The following is a 13,426-nucleotide window of genomic DNA, read 5'->3' on the forward strand; positions in this document are numbered from 1 at the left end:
CCTTGGGTGCTCCTTAGGACATCCCTGAGAAAGGGCCCTATCCAGCACCTGGAGCCACCCCAGAGATGGATGCAATGGTGGCCCCAGCCACTGTCACTTGCTCCATGGCCCCCCACAAGACCCCAGAGCCCTCCCAGCACCACTCCCACCAGCCCCAGGGTGGGCATGGGGACTGGCTGCCCCTTGGCTCCCCGCTCCTGCACCCCCAGGCTGGGATTGGGGTGCTGCTGGCTCCAGCTTTCAGGGTGCCAGCTACGTCATCCTCGGCTCAGCATCTGCAGGCCAGTTCCCACCTCAGCTTTACTTTATTGCTGCGTCAGAAACCCACAATAAAGCCCCTGGCCAAAGGCCAGAGTGATAACACACCCTGGAGGTGCTCAGCTGGCAAGAAGGGGCTGCAGGGACCCCCCCCTTTCCTGGCAGAGCCACCCAGCACCCACCATGGGTGTATGCCAGGCTGGCTCAGCATCACCCCAGCATCGCCCCCAGCACCATCCCTGGTGCTGCAGGGGATGCTAAGGGTGCCGTGGGGCTGCTGGCACAGCACATCCACCTCTCCCCTCCCTGGGAACAGGTTGTGCTGCCAGCAGCCGGCCAGATAAGGTGCATTTCACCTTTCCCAACAGGGCAGGAGAAAACTGCAATAAAGATAAGGTTAAAAATAAAAGTGCTTGCAGCTACGGCCTCACCGTGCCGCAGCCAGCACCCTGCCCACCGCTGGGACATGGTTACCTGCACTGCTCCCACCCCAACCGGCAAGAAAAGCTTCCCGACCAAATACAAAGCTCCCCATCACCTCCTGAGCCTCAAAACACTGGGAAACATCCCAAAAACCTGAGAGCGCCAGGCTTGCTGGTTTGTTTCCGGCAAGCCTGGCAAGGAGGGAGCAAACACGGCCACGTGCCATCCAAGCCAGGTAGGGCGTGTTTTGCCTTAGAGGAGCGAGGCAGTCAGAGGATTTGTTTCGGAAGTTTTAATTTATTCACACACACACACAAAAAAAACCCCACAAAACCAAAACCCTCCTGGGAGGCTGGTGGGAGGCCCAGGGCCAGAAGGGCAAGGATGCTCTGGTGTTATTTAAGGTCTCTGGAGCTGCTCAGCTTCCCAGCCACCATGGTCAGGCATGGCCAAGAGTGCAGAGAGGGAGAATTAAACTCCCTGGGACAACACGCAGCCCCAAAGCACGGCAGCTTGCCCAGGGCCATGCTCACTCCCCGTGGCTACCAGCGCACAAGCTGCTGGCCCCCCCCCAGCTCCCAGCCTGCCAGTCAGTTTTGCATCCCTGCCGGCAGGAGCAAGCGTGGTGGGACCCAGCACAGAAGTGCAGCACATGGAGTGCAGCAGAGGAGGGCAGGTGGCTCGAAGCCCCCATCACACCACCACCACCCCCACCCTGGGCCAGCAGCCAGAAGCTTTTGCTGCAGCAGGAGCAGAGCCCAAGCCTGGGTTGCAAAATCCGGCAGAGCTCCGCAGGCTCAGCAAACAGGGGCAAACACTCACCCCAGGGGCCAGCTGGCCTTCTGCTGGAGCAGCCAGTCGGCAGCAATTCCCCAGGGACTTTGCAGATGCTCCAGCCACTGCAGTGGCCCCCACAAGAGCAGAGATGCAGGCCTCTGCTAGGATTTTGGCACAAAGAGCCCTGGCTTTACCTGTCTCAACCAAGCAAAAAAAGTGTTGGCCTCCAGCATGGCTGTTGGGTTGCCCTCCTGCCCACTCAGGGAGGGCGAAGAGGACCAACCCTGCAGTGTGGCTTATTGCCCAGAGATGTCCCTCACCAGCAAAACCAGAGACACCAGCAGGGCTGAGCCGTGCTGGCATGAGATGAAGCAGCCCAGCAGCTCCCGGCCAGCCTGCCGGCAGCCTCTGCTGCCCAACTGCAGCAGGGGGGTGAGCACCACTCACACTTCCTCGCTGCCAGGCCAGGCTGTGGCACGGGCTCATGTGCCACTGTCTGAAGCCGCAGTCCTGGTTTGGTGCAGGCACAGTTATTTCGGGTGAGCCAGGCGTGGCACGATGCTGGTTTTTTGCTGTCTCAGGTATTCACCCTGCTCCTGCAGACAGCACCAAGGCCCCTGCACACAGACGTGCTCCAAATCAACGCCACAGTTTGCCAAGTGGAGCCAAGAAGGGTGATGACATGGCTACAGCCTGGGAGCTGCCAACCCACAACTGCGCAACCCCCGCACCCACCGCCAGCACAGTATGTGATATGGGGCTGGTGGCACAGGTCCGCAGCACCCACCCCGATGTGACGCAGGAGTGGCTTCCCCACCTGAGCTCTGAGCTGTGCATCCTCATCCACGAGCCATGCATCCTCACCCTCATACCTGAGCCATGGGGCTGCAAGCTATGCATGCTCATCCATGAGCCACGAGCTGTGCATCCTCACCCTCATCCCTGAGCCATGCCTCCTCAACCCTGAGCCACAGACAATGGGAGAGGACCAGCACGGACCTGCAAAACCTCAGGGGTCAGAAGCACAGCTTCACTGAAGAAGCCCCATGGAGCTGTGAAGCTGCCCATAGCCCGGTGGGAGCTGCTCTCTCCATGGCCACCCCAGCCTGGGACCCTGGCATGGAAGCTGGAGAGGGGTTGCCCCAGGCCTGAGCATCCCTCTGAAGGACCGGCTCCCCCAGGGTTAGCCCCAGCAGCATGGGCAGCTAGCAGCCCCGGGGTACCTAGCAAGAATGGGCTGTGGGACATCCTTTGGGGACACTCCATCTCTCCCCAAGCCTGTCAGCTGTGTCAGACACCTGGAGCAGCACCATCCCCTTCCCAGCTTTGCAGGCCATTGCCTGGGTACCCCATATACCCCCCACAGTCTGCCTTGCCAATGCTCCCCAAATCCCAGGATATCAATCCCACCTCCTGCACAGAGCTTTTGGGCTGCATGTCCCACCATTCTGCCCAAGACATCTCACCAAGAAGGGGCTGTCACTGCCATCACCAGGCTCCTGGCATGGGGCTCAAGGACACTATCAGCCAGAGTGGAGCCAGGGCACCAAGGCCGAGCGGATTAACATGCTGAGCTGCTTGTTTCCACAGGCTCAAGCTCAAATCCTGCCTGGGATGCCAAGCTAAACAAGGCTGACATTTTGCTCAGAGGTGTTGCCTTCTGGCCCCGGCAGGATTCACCACCACCGTCTTGGATCCAGCTCCTCCAGGCACAGGACAGGGTCGAGCCTGGCCGCACTGTGGGGAGGCCCAGCTGGGTGCCTGAGCAAGCGCAGCAGGGACTGATCCTAGCTCAGCTGCTTGGGGACAGTCATCCCAGCTCCATCCTGGGACCACCATGGGGACCCTGTCGGTGAGGAAGCCCAGGGCGAGATGGCACCAAGCGGTGCAGCCGGGGCAGAATGCAGTGGGGACAGTGGCCACTGGAGGGGATGGGACACCCCAAAAAGGATTCGGGGAGGAGGGGCTCCCCCATGTGGGGTAGGATGAAGCACCCAGCAAAAGCCCTCATGGGCAGGGCCCTGTGGCCAACACCTCCCGGATGCTGCACACGTGTGGAACAAGGAGCGATAAAGGGGTGATGTCAGCCCTGGGCAAGAGGGAACAAATTCTTGGCGCACTGGGGAGGGAGGGGACAGTAGGAGCACCTGTGCCAATGGCAGCTGAGCCACCCCAGCCACCTGCTGGCTCCCTGCTCCCCAGACAGCCATTGCCCACCGCCTGCCCACACCCAAGGGCCTGCCCAGGGAGCAGCGCCAGGCAGGGGCACAGGCACGGGCACCCCCACTCCACACCATTGCAGCCAGCAGCATCACCATCAACAGGAAACCGCACCCCAGCCGGCAGCTCGTGCAGCAGTGTGCTGTGCTGGCAGTGGGGTATCCCTGCTCCCCACCAAGCCCCCCAGGAGCAGCCCCTGTGCTCCAGCACTGGTGGATGGGGCCAGGGTGGCAGAAGGTAGCAGGAGCCCCAGTGATGCTGCTGCTGGTCCTCGGCACCCTGTTTCAGGAAGCCACAAGCCTAATTAAATGAAATTAAACCCAGGGTGATATCTTCAGGGATGACCCAAATCCCATCCCCAAATCCCTGGCAAGGGGACAACGCATGAGCAACCCCCCCAACCCCACCCAAGCAGCCTGGGTGGACATCCCTGCAAAGCCTCAGCCTCCTCCCCCAGGCAGGACCCAAGCCATGGTGGGCACATGCCGCTCCCCAGGGACCACCATGCAGCACGGCCAGCACAGGCAGCCAGAGGGGGATTAGCAGCCCAGGTGCTGCCGGCTCCCCCAGCCACATCTGCACCTCTCCATCAGGTCCTGTGGGGTGGGGGCCAGGCAGCCCCCCAGCAGGCCTGCAGGCCACAGCAGAAGGCAGAGCCAGGGATGCCCATCACCCCAGGGGGTACCCCCCTCCCTTCATGGGGGATGAGGGCCAGATGGTGTGAATTACAATGGATTAGCCAAGTGTTCCTGAAGCCTCACACACCATCACCTCCACCCAGGGAGGTATCTTTCTCTTAACAAACAAAAAAGAACAGGGGGAAAAAAAAAAATAAAATATCTGATTTTCTGCCTAGACAACCTGAAGCAGCCAGGCAGAGAAAACAAGGAGCCCCGAGGTTGCTGCAGATGCGACCACGGCTCCTGAATTAAAGCCCATTTCACAGGAGCAGGTGCCAGCTCTGGTGCATTAGTATTGGGGACCCAATAGCACAAAGAGCAGACACAAGATAAATCACTGCAGGGAGCTGCAGCCCTCCCCATCACTGTCACAAAAAGCCACCCAGATGCCTTATCCACCCCGCAAAAGCTGGGCAGCAGATGCTGCTTGCAACCAGTGGGGCTAACGAAGCCAGGAGCTTGTTACACTGTACATGGACCTGGTGCAGCTGGGACAGAAATGAGCCCAACCACCTTCCCCTGCACAAGGCCAGTGCCTGGCAAGATGCTGGAGGAGGCCAGGAGCCACCCACAAGCTTTGCAGTCAGCCTCAGCACAGCCTTTAAGCTCTCAGGAGGGCAGTTTGGCACCCAGACCTGCTAAGCTCAGCCTAAGGGCTTGCATCAGCAGGGTCAGCAGATGCAAAAGCACCAGTCTGCCTCGGATGCAGGAGGAATGGGCACAGGACAGCCCAGGAGATAGGACAGCCCTAGCACGGCAGCAATGCTGCTGCTGGCGAGGACAGACCTAGGGCTCACAAACAGGCAGGGCGGAAGAAGTGCCTCTCCTCCCAGCAATGCTTCAGGGTTTCGCAGAAAAAGGGCACAGGGAATTTCCTAGAAGCAGCCACTTGCCACATCCTGGGGCCAGAAGGGATCTTCCAGCAGATGCCATCTCCACTGAGGGGGTTGGACTAGATGACCTCTAGGGGTCCCTTCCAACCCCAAACATTCTATGATTCTATGAGATCAGCACCTCAAAAGGAGCAGCCAGATTGTTGCTGTCAAGGATTCAAGCTTCCCATGGGCAGGGATGAGTGGAAAAAGACGGCGGCACAGATAGATATTGCCTGTACATCAGAGCTAATCTGGGATGGATGGATGTCCCCCAAGAAGAGGAAGTTGTGAAGGGCTGCGGTGATAACTGGGTTAATCATCACCTTCAGAGGGAACACGGCGAACCAGGAACACGGCACCAGCGAGCCACAAAAGCCATCTATCAGCAAGAGCTGTCACTGGGAAGGACACCCATGGCCCAGGGACAGCTCAACTGGATCAGTGCCAACACACTGGTAACACATCTGCCTGGGGTCTTGGAAAGGGAGAGGCCAGGTGGGAGCCAGAAAGCTCCGCCAGCCACAGCCAGGATGTGACACTGAAGATGCTCCTGGGGAATGAGGTGGTGGCAGAAAAGCCATGGCTAGGGCACCTGCTGGGGAGCATCCCTGGGCTGCAAAAGGGCTCCTGAGGGACCCTCAGCAGGCTGGAGAAACACCAGCCAAGCCCCATATCCACCTCTCAGATGTGATAACATATCAGGCCCCAGAAGCCACCAAGAAGGTCACACCTAAGGTCTGCTACAGGCAGGACTAAGCCATCCACAAGCGGCAGAAGGGAAGACCGGCTCTTCTACGTGGACCACCATAAGCCATCACCACCCTGGGACATCTCGGAGAAGGTATTTCTAGCCAGGACAGCAAAGCACCACAGCCACCACAGGACCAGGAGAGCCTCTGGCCACATGATGCATCAGGGTCAGCCATGGAAGAGCCCTGAACTGCCCCGCAAGACTCTGCCACTCCACCCACCACACTGGAGGTGGACAAGTCACCGGGGGACTGGATGAGGATGCACAGACAGAGTCAGGCTGGGGCAGCACTGACCAAAGCAGTCGCTCCAGAGCAAGCCCAGGGGATCACGAGGTTAAGCAGCTCAGAGTTTGCAGCACCACAATAAAGCTACGGCAGTTTCAATGGAGTTGTAGCAGTTGAGGGGTATTTTGGTGATGAAATTCTACCTTGCTTTAAGGTGCCATCTCATCACTGCCCTCATCACAAGGACAGACTCCCACTGCATGCCACAAGCCCAGGCAAGCAGAAAAAGCAGCACAAGCCCTGCCCATCCCCACATCACAATGGGCTCTGCAAGTTGCACCAACTTTTGCAGATCCCTGTGGAGCTCAGTTTTGTTGGTTTTGTTTTTTAAAGGAACTGATCCAAACACTTGAGTGAGCACCAGCTGAGCTTCAGCCAAAATGGCTTTGAAATCCATTGAGCTGTTTAGACCCACAGGCTAAGAGCTGTACCCCCATGGCCACCTTAAGAGACACCAGCCCCTTATGTACTCGACTCAAGCTGTCTGCTCCTCACCCTCCACCTGTGGAAGCTCCCATCAGCTCCGAGTCGGAGTTTGGGCATCACAAGACTATTTTTGGTGCATTTTCCCAAAACACATGAGGGTGGCCCTCCAGGCTGATGTGCTTGGATATAGTTGTGCTGAACCAGGCTGGAGGGCCGATGCGCAGGGCAGCACCCACACATGCCTTTCAGCTTGGGACAGTGCAGGCAGAGCCCAGCACAGCAGCTGAAAGGGGGGGGAAAGAATTCACCATGAAATGGCTGCACCCCCCCCAGCTGACAGAGCTTGTCCCCATCTGGTAACTGGGACTCTGGAGAGGAGCAAGCATTGGTCATGGCACCTTTTGGACAGGAGAAGCAGATGTGCATGTCATGATGTTTATGCCAAATTGGAGTATGACCACCAGAGTGGAGAAACAGGAAGGGATCACAAATCTGCTCAAGGGTATGTCTGGTAGAAGCCGAGAGACCTGGCATGAGAAGATCACTGCCACCACCAAAAGAAACAGAGAAAGGCTTAAAAGAGACCAGACATTCAAAGCCTCTGCAGAAGACAATTGGGGCAGGTACCTCCTCTGGGAGCTCAGCTCACCAGCCCATCCCTCCCCTCCATCCCCAGCCTGCCTGGGGACCACCCACCATCTGGCTCCCCTGGGCCAGCTGCCCAGCAAGAGGCTGCACCCCCACAAAGCCTGTAAAGCCGACAATTGCTTTTCAAGATTACAGCCTTAAGAGCCAGCAAATCCCAGGACAGCACCATGTGCGACGGGGAAGCCAGCTCCCAAGAGGAAAGTTGATAAAAGCTCAGGGGCTGGCAGCTCTCCAGGGGAGAAGGAAGCAGAAGTGGTGTCACACATGGAAGCATGCACAGGCTGGGACAGAAGAACGGAGATTGGAGATGGTGGATATACCCTAGCAGCCAGGGGGGAACCAGAGGAGGAGGTAACAGGCATATGCTGGGCAAGGTTTAAAAAAAAAAGTCCCAAGCCGTACCTCTAGCAACACATTGACAGCACAACAGCAATGGTCTTGGGGTATTTTCTACCATGCAGGCTCTGCAGCAGTATCACAGGTCTGAGATCGCAGGAGGGCCATCGGGAGGTGAAGAGGTACGAAAGCCCTGGGGCCTTTCCTCCTGCGCAGGTCAGCTGGGCAAGCAGAGGTCCCCCAGCTGGGGTTTTGGACCAGCACTGAAAGACGAGTATGGGAAGAAGGAAAACACTTGCCCAGGCTTGGCAGAGGCACCTTGAAGACACCCCCCATCCCCACTCAAGCCAAACCCTGGCTGGCCAAGCCCCCCACCCCTGTGGCACCGGTAGCAAAGTGGTACAGCCCTTCTGCAAGCAGATCCTGGCTCAAGGGGACCTTGCCTCAACCACGGGTAACACAATCCCAGGCCTCATTAAAAGATGTTCTGCTCATTGGACTAGAGGGCAGCAACTGCCTACACTTCTCCTTCCAAAGCATCCGTTCCCATCTGACAAACTCATTTCTGCAGGGAAGTCTCTGCTTTGTTGCTCTCATGTCCCTGCATAACCCCGAGCACTAATCAAGCCGGCTTGGGTTTCTCTACCAACTCCAGTCTCCCACAGCATGCAACTTTCTAGTCGCTTTTCCTCCTAATTAGCTGTGCTCATCATTTTTGGTTAACAGTGCTAAAGAAACCACCCCAACAGGTCTGTGTCCTTAGCAGGCTTGAAAGTGCTTATTTATTAGATAAGTGAGAAAACACCAAGTGTATGTATCTAAGCATCTGCGGTGAGCAGGGCTGGGTATCTATTTCTGAAGAAACCTAGCAAGGGGAAGAAGAATCCTAAAACCACAGAGGGCTGCTGACAAAGGTGGGGATAGAGCTTCAGCCCTGCAAAGAAAGGCAGAGACAACGGGTTCTTTGCTCCACTCCCAGAAGCCAGTGGCAAACCCCATAACTAGAGTGTTAGATGTTGCTTTTTTTTCTTTAAGTGTACAAGGGATTGCTTGTACACCAGGGTTGGAGCTTGGGTGTTTGGTTTTGATCCTGTCACCCCCCACCCCCAGCTTGGAGGAGCAGTTGTGTCTGCTGTTAATTTTTAATAGATCCTGGAAGACCAGAGCAGTTCCAGGGAATGAGCTGATTTTCAGCCTGCACTTAGCCTGGGAAAGACCTCGGTATCTCCGAGCGGTCTCACTGGCTCCAGAAGCAGAGTACAAGTTGCCTATAGAGAGCTATAGTGTCGCTGCACGAAGCTTTTGCTTGTTGCGAGGCTGCTGGCAGGCTCAGCACCAAACACAGGCTGCAAGCATGCCGTGCCAGAGCTCCAGCCATGCCCTGGAGCAGAGGTGCCCATCTCCGAGCCAGCATACATTACTCAACAGCCCCAAAGCCTGGACCCCTGACCAGTTTACCTGGAAAAACTGGTCTAAGAGACGACATCAAAGTCCAGACTGGAGCGATGCTGCTCTTACCTTTGTGGCAGAAGAGTGAGAATCCCAACATCTGGATTGAATCACTCTGTCCTGCTGCAGTCACCAGATGCTGCAACATCTGTTGAGTCCATGGGAAAACATCGAAGCTCCACTCGACTACGATAAAGTTGCAAAACCTCCATTAACCTTGAGCACAATCTGAAGCAGTGACCCATTTCGGATTGTTAGCAGGGCATGCAATTGTAACCAGGGAGCCCCACTAGGAAAACCGCCTTTCCCCTGCAGCGAGGAAGGACAAGAAGAGAGGAGAACGCGGCAGGTTTAAGTCTGGAGCAGCCTGACCTGCCAAGTGGGTTTGTTCACCAAAATTATTTGTTGGGGGACACACCGGTCTGCAGGTGCCTCCTGGCTTCATAGGCTACACCGAGGAGGAGCAAGGATGCGAGGGACCCAAATCACCTCCCCCAGGCAGCAGCCCAATGGCTTCAGGTTATTTCAGAGCCATGTAATTCAGGTACAACCTTTAGAGACACAGCAACGATTCACTCTTTTCCACCCATCCAAGCTGAAGTGTAAGAATCAATACCTTGCTGCGCAACTCCTGTCTTCCCCCTGCTCTGGCAAAACCCAGTAGGCAGGCGGGGGCTACAGGCTGGGTCGCAGTCGGTCCTTTTCAAGGACCTGCAGTAAATTGGGCAATTGGCTACTGTCTGAAAAGCCACCCCAAGCAGGCACACACAGTGGAGCAGAGGGCTTGCAACTACTCCAGCTGCACAGCAGAACCCCAGGATGCTCAAGCTGTCCCTCTGCCACCTCCAAACCCTAAACCCAGCAGTGCTGGGCAGTTTCTGTGGAATCACTGAATCTCACAGGCATCCACTGAGACCAGACAGACCAAAGGATGACATAGGCTCACATCTAAACTGACCCAGGTCAAAACCAAACCTCGCATGAAGCGCTGTCAGCCTGGATCTGGAGAGGCCAAGCAATGGAAACTCATCACCACACTCCAAGGCTGCTCTTGCAGACCATCACCCGCTTTTTATACGAATTCACAATAGGAAGGAGATGGGGAATACAAGCAACACCCCATCTCTTCACTCACATGGCTCACAGGACTCCAAGGCACCCAAGGGCATCCAACCATGCTGGTTTCAGATTCAGGAAGGGGCATGCACAGACAGAAACAAGCCTTTTGATGCTCAGAGCAAAGCTGCTCCCAGTGAGCCACCAGCACATGCCTGCACCCCTGGCCCATGGGTGCCAACCACCAGCATCAGCACCCCAGGGTGCCCTGACTGCACAGCAGTGGTGAGGGATGCCAGGTATCAGCTACCTCGCAGCATGCCAGATCAGCCTTGAGCCAGGCATCCTGCCCACACTAAGGTGTGCTGGGGTCCCTGCAGCTTCCCACACTTGGCCAAAGCCTGTGCCGGACCGTGGGCTCATCCTTGAGGCAGGTTTGGACTCACGGGCAGGCTCAGGACCGCACGCCAAGGGCAGCATGGAGATGGCTGCAGTGTCCCTCTCCCAGCCCCAGGCTGGAGCAGCTGATCTCCCCTCCCCTCCTCATCCTGTCCTGGGGCTGACCTCTCCCAGCCCACACTGCACAGGAGGGCATTCTCCTCCTCACTGCAAACAGCTGTGACCTCCCCAGGAAGGCAGGGTTAACACTTTCCTCACCCCCTGCCCCCAGCCAGGCAGACACTGCTGGAACTGTGCTCCTGGAGAAGCCGGACCATTGGGATGCAAAGCAAGAGCCCCAAGCTCACAGCCACAGAGAAACACAGCACCACAGGGACTGGTGGCCACCTGCTTTGCTAGCCCAGGGGATGCACCACAGGAGCCCAGAGGGGAGCAAGGAATACTGCAGCAACAGGCAGCTGCCTATCCCTGCTCCAGCCAAACCCCAGCCCCATGTGCAACACCCAAAATGCAAACCTGCAACAGATGGGAAATGCCACAACTTTCTAGCCCCTGCTGGTACTGCAGGGTCAGCAGCTTTGCCCTGCAGCAGCTCCACATCTGCTCTGCTGCTTTCCCACCGAGCTACACAGTTTTCCTTCAACCCCTCCCATAAACTAAGTTTGGATTAGCCAGCCATGTCCAGACGAGCACGAAGGGCTAGAGCATCACGCGCAGAGCTCAGCTTGGGGTCTCAGGCAGCTGGAAGAGCGCTGGGACACCTCAACCAGGAGACACAACAGCAGTGCAGCCACACACCCTCACTCCAGGAAAGCATCACTGAACCCGTGCAACTCCCTGCTGCAGGATTAAACTAGCAGCCAGGTACATACAAGAGGAACCAATGCCCAAAGCTTTGTGTGCTGGGACCAGCGCTGCTCAGTGGCAGGCATCAGGAGGGGACTTTGCTGCATTTCTCAGTTGCCCTGCAGGGTTCAGCATGGTAGAAGCCCCATCCCCACCTCACCCACCTTCACTGATGCCCAGCATCCCCAGGCACCCAACTCTGCACTTCTCCCTCTGCCATGTTTTGCTTCCCAGGGGCAAAAGGAGGAAGGCCAGGCTGCCCTCCTCCAAGAGAAGGTTGCTCCTGCACTCACCCTCCCCGGCTGCTTCCACAGGAGACACTCAATACCCAGTTGCCAGGAGGTGTCCTGAATTAATCCGCTAAATGCCCTCCTCCAAGAGGAGGTTGCTCCTGCACTCACCCTCCCCGGCTGCTCCCACAGGAGACACTCAATACCTAGTTGCCAGGAGGTGTCCTGAATTAATCCGCTAAAGAATCAGGCTAATTACCATGCAAATACTCAAGCCAGGGATGCTGTCCCAGGCAGAGCAGCCCTCGCATCTGCCCCTTGGCAGGCACCTGCTGGAGCAGCAGTAAGGAAACGCCGATCCCGCACCGCAGGCAGTGCCTCGAACCTGTAAAACCACAAAGTATTTACAGCCAAGAGCAAACACACCAGAGCTGCAGAGGTGTCACCTCAATGCACCAAGGCAAGAACACCTTGTTCCAGCCACTGACTCACTAATTATACAGGCAATGCCACAGAGCCAGGGCTGGCTCAACCTGGCATGCCATGAGGCACCTGCAAGCATGTGGCTGTCAGACATGTCCTCCCCAGGCAGCCCTGCCCCGCCATGGCTTTGACCTTCACTCGGTTGAATCATTCATTCATCCCCTGCCTTGCTCCTCGGAGCTTCCTCCTCCGGAGAGGCCTCCCTCCGCTTCCCATCGGCACCGCAGACTTCAAGCTGGACAGGGAACCTGGCTCTTGCCTTTGCCTTCTCAGAGCGACTCTCCATCGCAAGACCCAATTTTCTAGGAAAGACACAAACCCCCTTCACCAACACAGGGGTCTCTGAGCCCAGCCCAGCCATTCCCACCAGGATGCAGGTTCCCATCCTTGGGAACACCACCAAGGCTGTGCCCACAGGTTTCCCTCCCCTCTGCACCCACAGGGAGTCAGCAGCACCCTCCCGGCGCATCTGCAGCAACAACCACCCTGGCTCCAGCGCTTCCTCCTCGCCCCGTGTCTGCAGCCATCGTCCCACAGCAAAGCACCTGCTGACTCCAGCTACCGTCATCATCCTCCAGTCCTACCGCTGGGAAGAAGGAGAGGGGAAAGCACTTGTATATCAAGATATCTTAAAGAAATTCAGCCACCAAGCCAGAGCTGCAGGAAGCCTGGGCTGGGAGCACAGTGCATGCCCTGCCAAGCCACCTTCCCTGGAGAGCAGCTCTGTGCCAGGCAGTCTGAGAAGGAGCTGGGCAGCAGCTGAGCAGCACTTCCCACAGCAAAGAGGTGGGAACAGCCTCATTTGCCCCCGGCAGCTCCCAGGACAGAGCTCTGGATGAAGCAGTGGTGCTCAGCCCCAGGTAGCCAGCTCTGTTGTAGCCTCTTGAGATGCCACAAGCAGCTTTCTAAGAACAAGCATGGCTCCAGAGGGGAGGAGAGGACAGCTCTTGGGCCAGCCGAGGTGCTCCCAAACCAGTGATCCAGCTCTGCGCCAGCCCCACCACATGTCCCATCCAAGCTCCCAGCTTTCAGGAGAAGCAGCTCCCAGCATCACACGGCGACTGGTGGCAGATGCTCGAGTCAAGGAGGCCGCTTGCAGGGGCCAAGGCAACACCCAAAAGCCTCCTCACTTGGGAGCAAGGGTGACAGCAAGTACAGCCCAGCCAGTTCTGCTTGGACATGGAGGAGGAGGGATGCACAGGCAAGCTGGTGGCCATGCCACCACTCCGCCCCAGGCATGGGAGGGCACCCAGGAGGCGCCCGCTTGCAGCACCCAACCGGCA

General features: G+C 57.3%; 1 protein-coding gene across 2 annotated transcripts in view; it reads right to left on the reverse strand.

Annotated features, from left to right (window-relative positions):
- FHOD1 (formin homology 2 domain containing 1) overlaps positions 1 to 13,426 on the reverse strand; it is a 40,196-nt gene that overhangs the window by 2,744 nt on the left and 24,026 nt on the right. The window lies entirely within an intron of this gene.

The sequence above is a fragment of the Egretta garzetta genome, unplaced genomic scaffold, assembly GCF_000687185.1.
Source record: "Egretta garzetta isolate BGI_Z169 unplaced genomic scaffold, ASM68718v1 scaffold27, whole genome shotgun sequence".
Lineage (NCBI taxonomy): Eukaryota > Metazoa > Chordata > Aves > Pelecaniformes > Ardeidae > Egretta > Egretta garzetta.